The sequence below is a fragment of the Lolium perenne genome, chromosome 1, assembly GCF_019359855.2.
Source record: "Lolium perenne isolate Kyuss_39 chromosome 1, Kyuss_2.0, whole genome shotgun sequence".
NCBI classification, from domain to species: domain Eukaryota; kingdom Viridiplantae; phylum Streptophyta; class Magnoliopsida; order Poales; family Poaceae; genus Lolium; species Lolium perenne.
In genome coordinates, this window is record NC_067244.2 from 142,358,823 (window position 1) to 142,365,351 (window position 6,529).

Sequence of the window (6,529 nt, forward strand, 5' to 3'; positions counted from 1 at the left end):
CTAGATTTGTTAATCTTAATCCTGTGATTCAACATATGTTTCTTACACTCAGTGATATGGAAGAAGGAGAAAAGAAAAATTTTGTATTAGAAACCCTTCTTAAAGAATTTGGGGGAATAGCGAGAGAAGCTTGAAAAGTCTTCACTAAATATAATATGCTAGGCTCTTACACCAACTTTGCCAGTACCCTTGAGAAGATGGAAAAGGATAGACAAAAGTACACTAATGAAGTTAATTATGAGGGGGATATTAAAACATCAATACCTTGCAAGCTCTTGGGAATGTGTGAGGCACTAGAAAAGAATTTTGATTGGATTGTTCCCGAAGATTTGTTTGATGACAGTAGCAAGCCCAAGACTAATGAAAAGGGAGCCTCTGAAACTCACATAGAAAAGATAGTATGCATAGTTGAGAAAACTCCGCACCCCGCTGAGAATGCACCACCCTTTGATAATACTTGATACACACTTTCTGCGCCTAGCTGAAAGGCGTTAAAGAAAAGCGCTTATGGGAGACAACCCATGTTTTTACCTACAGTACTTTGTTTTTATTTTGTGTCTTGGAAGTTGTTTACTACTGTAGCAACCTCTCCTTATCTTAGTTTAGTGTTTTATTGTGCCAAGTAAAGTCTTTGATAGAAAAGTAAGTACTAGATTTGGATTACTGCGCAGTTCCAGATTTCTTTGCTGTCACGAATCTGGGTCCACCTCCCTGTAGATAGCTCAGAAAATTAAGCCAATTTACGTGCATGATCCTCAGATATGTACGCAAGTTTCATTCAATTTGGGCATTTTCATTTGAGCAAGTCTGGTGCCATTTTAAAATTCGTCAATACGAACTGTTCTGTTTTGACAGATTCTGCCTTTTATTTCGCATTGCCTCTTTTGCTATGTTGGATGAATTTCTTTGATCCATTAATGTCCAGTAGCTTTATGCAATGTCCAGAAGTGTTAAGAATGATTGTGTCACCTCTGAATATGTTAATTTTTATTGTGCACAAACCATCTAATGAGTTGTTTCGAGTTTGGTGTGGAGGAAGTTTTCAAGGATCAAGAGAGGAGTATGATGCAACATGATCAAGGAGACTGAAAGCTCTAAGCTTGGGGATGCCCCGGTGGTTCACCCCTGCATATATCAAGAAGACTCAAGCATCTAAGCTTGGGGATGCCCAAGGCATCCCCTTCTTCATCGACAACATTATCAGGTTCCTCCCCTGAAACTATATTTTTATTCCATCACATCTTATGTGCTTTGCTTGGAGCGTCGGTTTGTTTTTGTTGTTTGTTTTGTTTGAATAAAATGGATCCTAGCATTCACTTTATGGGAGAGAGACACGCTCCGCTGTAGCATATGGACAAGTATGTCCTTGGTTTCTACTCATAGTATTCATGGCGAAGTTTCTCCTTTGTTAAATTGTTATATGGTTGGAATTGGAAAATGATACATGTAGTAATTGCTATAAATGTCTTGGGTAATGTGATACTTGGCAATTGTTGTGCTCATGATTAAGCTCTTGCATCATATGCTTTGCACCCATTAATGAAGAAATACATAGAGCATGCTAAAATTTGGTTTGCATATTTGGTTTCTCTAAGGTCTAGATAATTTCTAGTATTGAGTTTGAACAACAAGGAAGACGGTGTAGAGTCTTATAATGTTTTCAATATGTATTTTATGTGAGTTTTGCTACACCGGTTCATCCTTGTGTTTGTTTCAAATAAGCCTTGCTAGCCTAAACCTTGTATCGAGAGGGAATACTTCTCATGCATCCAAAATACTTGAGCCAACCACTATGCCATTTGTGTCCACCATACCTACCTACTACATGGTATTTTCCGCCATTCCAAAATAAATTGCTTGAGTGCTACCTTTAAAATTCCATCATTCACCTTTGCAATATATAGCTCATGGGACAAATAGCTTAAAAACTATTGTGGTATTGAATATGTAATTATGCACTTTATCTCTTATTAAGTTGCTTGTTGTGCGATAACCATGTTCACTGGGGACGCCATCAACTACTCTTTGTTGAATTTCATGTGAGTTGCTATGCATGTCCGTCTTGTCTGAAGTAAGAGAGATCTACCACCTTATGGTTAAGCATGCATATTGTTAGAGAAGAACATTGGGCCGCTAACTAAAGCCATGATCCATGGTGGAAGTTTCAGTTTTGAACATATATCCTCAATCTCAAATGAGAAAATTATTAATTGTTGTTACATGCTTATGCATAAAAGAGGAGTCCATTATCTGTTGTCTATGTTGTCCCGGTATGGATGTCTAAGTTGAAGAATAATCAATAGCGAGAAATCCAATGCGAGCTTTCTCCTTAGACCTTTGTACAAAGGCATAGAGGTACCCCTTTGTGACACTTGGTAAAAACATGTGCATTGTGATGATCCGGTAGTCCAAGCTAATTAGGACAAGGTGCGGGCACTATTAGTACACTATGCATGAGGCTTGCAACTTATAAGATATAATTTACATGATACATATGCTTTATTACTACCGTTGACAAAATTGTTTCATGTTTTCAAAATCAAAGCTCTAGCACAAATATAGCAATCGATGCTTTTCCTCTATGGAGGACCATTCTTTTACTTTCAATGTTGAGTCAGTTCACCTATTTCTCTCCACCTCAAGAAGCAAACACTTGTGTGAACTGTGCATTGATTCCTACATACTTGCTTATTGCACTTATTATATTACTCTATGTTGACAATATCCATGAGATATACAAGTTATGAGTTGAAAGCAACCGCTGAAACTTAATCTTCATTTGTGTTGCTTCAATGCCTTTACTTTGAATTATTGCTTTATGAGTTAACTCTTATGCAAGACTTATTGATGCTTGTCTTGAAGTGCTATTCATGAAAAGTCTTTGCTTTATGATTCACTTGTTTACTCATGTCATATACATTGTTTTGATCGCTGCATTCACTACATATGCTTTACAAATAGTATGATCAAGATTATGATGGCATGTCACTCCAGAAATTATCTGTGTTATCGTTTTACCTGCTCGGGACGAGTAGAACTAAGCTTGGGGATGCTGATACGTCTCTGACGTATCGATAATTTCTTATGTTCCATGCCACATTATTGATGTTATCTACATGTTTTATGCACACTTTATGTCATATTTGTGCATTTTCTGGAACTAACCTATTAACAAGATGCCGAAGTGCCGATTCTTTGTTTTCTCGCTGTTTTTGGTTTCAGAAATCCTAGTAACGAAATATTCTCGGAATTGGACGAAATCAACGCCCAGGGTCCTATTTTGCCACGAAGCTTCCAGAAGTCCGAAGAGGAGACGAAGAGGGGCCACGAGGGGGCCACACCCTAGGGCGGCGCGGCCCCCCCCTTGGCCGCGCGGCCCTGTGGTGTGGGGCCCCCGTGCCGAAACCCCCAGTACCGAGAGCCACGATACGGAAAACCTTCCAGAGACGCCGCCGCCGCCGATCCCATCTCGGGGGATCCAGGAGATCGCCTCCGGCACCCTGCCGGAGAGGGGAATCATCTCCCGGAGGACTCTACGCCGCCATGGTCGCCTCCGGTGTGATGTGTGAGTAGTCTACCCCTGGACTATGGGTCCATAGCAGTAGCTAGATGGTTGTCTTCTCCCCATTGTGCTATCATTGTCGGATCTTGTGAGCTGCCTAACATGATCAAGATCATCTATCTGTAATTCTATATGTTGCGTTTGTTGGGATCCGATGAATAGAGAATACTTGTTATGTTGATTATCAAAGTTATATCTATGTGTTGTTTATGATCTTGCATGCTCTCCGTTACTAGTAGATGCTCTGGCCAAGTAGATGCTTGTAACTCCAAGAGGGAGTATTTATGCTCGATAGTGGGTTCATGCCTGCATTGACACCGGGACAAAGGATGTAAGAAAGTTCTAAGGTTGTGTTGTGCTGTTGCCACTAGGGATAAAACATTGATGCTATGTCTAAGGATGTAGTTGTTGATTACATTACGCACCATACTTAATGCAATTGTCTGTTGCTTTGCAACTTAATACTGGAGGGGGTTCGGATGATAACCTGAAGGTGGGCTTTTTAGGCATAGATGCATGCTGGATAGCGGTCTATGTACTTTTTCGTAATGCCCAATTAAATCTCACTATACTCATCATGATATGTATGTGCATGGTCATGCCCTCTTTATTTGTCAATTGCCCAACTGTAATTTGTTCACCCAACATGCTGTTTATCTTATGGGAGAGACACCTCTAGTGAACTGTGGACCCCGGTCCAATTCTCTTTACTGAAATACAATCTACTGCAATACTTGTTCTACTGTTTTCTGCAAACAATCATCTTCCACACAATACGGTTAATCCTTTGTTACAGCAAGCCGGTGAGATTGACAACCTCACTGTTTCGTTGGGGCAAAGTACTTTGGTTGTGTTGTGCAAGTTCCACGTTGGCGCCGGAATCCCTGGTGTTGCGCCGCACTACATCCCGCCGCCATCAACCTTCAACGTGCTTCTTGGCTCCTACTGGTTCGATAACCTTGGTTTCATACTGAGGGAAACTTGCCGCTGTACGCATCACACCTTCCTCTTGGGGTTCCCAACGGACGCGTGTTGAACGCGTATCACATGACTACGCTCATTCCCAGAGATTCGGGAAGTCGCAGTCCTACCCTACACTTGGCCAATACAGTACCATCATAGTACATGTATTTCTTTACTTGGATCTGGGGATCACACCCAAATTCAAGTAACATGGCTCGTAGAATATCTGCAAGTCCTCCTTCGTATTCACTCAATGTGGAATCCATCACTTTCACGTTTCGTCCTGGACGTGAACTTGCCATGTTGGCTGTAGAAATAGAAAGATTATAAGATTAGTAATAATGCATCATAATAGAGATAATAAAGAATTATCGCACTAAAAGATATGATTGTTGTATTCTCAATTGAATATACACCATATTTTTAGAGAATTCTTTACTAGTCCTATTTGACTCCTAACGTTTGGTCCCATTTACTAGGTTCCAACCTAAGGTCAAAGCTTTTGCTCTGATACCAACTGTGGTGACCCTGCATACCACTGCATGTTGTAGTATGCCAGTCGTTGATATAACATTCACGAAGTACCATTCCGCAAATATTACATCCCTCAGAGTAGTACAACAGAACATAGCAGGTCCGTAACTCATTCATTTATTATTACAACTATCATACACATGTCATCTCGGAGCTCCTCTTGGGTCCTAAGAGGAATACTCCTGGGTTCGAGGCGAACCCAACATAGCTTACAATATAAGAGTCTCATTAAGTTATACATTTATTTCCTCGAGCAGCTAAATACTAAGAGTTTGGGCTGCTCGGTTACTACTACTACTGGATATCTCTAGGCTTGATCTCCTCCGGAAGCCTCCCCGGATCCGTAGATGATGAGATAGTCTACGCCTTCTATACCTCCAGAGAGGTCTGGTTCTTCATAGCCGATGATCTCGGCTCCTTCATTGTTGTCGTAGTCCTCCTCCAGACGATTCAGACAATCTAAGCATGGGATTTAAGAGTAGTATGAGTACGAGCGTACTCAACAAGTTCATTATAGATAAGAGGTGTTTAATGCTCTAGCTACAATATTAGACCAGAAAGTCTAATACCAATGCAAGTTTTGATAAACATTTCTTCAAGAGATTGCTTTTATTCGAAAGAGCTATGTCCATCAGCCTTCACCGGTTTACTAGAACTTCATGGAGCTCCTTTCCGGCCGCGTTCGCAGTTCCTCATCCTGGAACAGGGAGTGACAGGTCACAGTTCTTTACACTCTGCAGAGGTGTGTTGCTTTACCCATAAGAGATCTTAACCTTGGTGCCAACCGGGCAGCTTTCCCGTCCACACTTCCTTCGGTGTGAGGCCCGGTATAAGGTCTAGCCAATCATGTTCCTCCGCTACCTCGAGCACCCACCCTTTGTTGCATGCCCCGACCCTGGGTCCTCGCCGGTCCCATTATTCCCACTCACGGGTGGACCCCGACCACGACGACAGTTTGGGATCGAACCAAACTCCTTCGCCGGTAGCTGCAACCCATCATAGACCGCAATACCGTGGGGACTTAAGGCTTCCCCAGCCAACCGCTTGCACTTCGAGCGACAAGTGTCTACGGACTATGCCGTGGGGACTTAAGGCTTCCCCAGCCAACCGCTTGCCCTAACAGATACAAGTGTCTATGGTAAAGCGCATCCGTTGATGAACGAGAGGTGGAAACACTTTTGACTACTCCGTCCCACTCCGGATCTTATGGTTAACACGGGTATTACGGCACAAGAATCACTGGCGACATTTGTTGTATAATCCTAGATGGATATAACCTTTGCAATGGAACCTCCACCATATCAACACAATCCATGGTTCCATTGCCCACCACATAGTCATATTCATAGTTATGAAAGTAGTGGTTTTGATTTTTATGCAATAGTGATAACCATAATACTTTGCAAGTAATTTGATAGAAATACTCAAATGACATGAGCAAGTGATGAACTTGCCTGAACACTGCAAAGT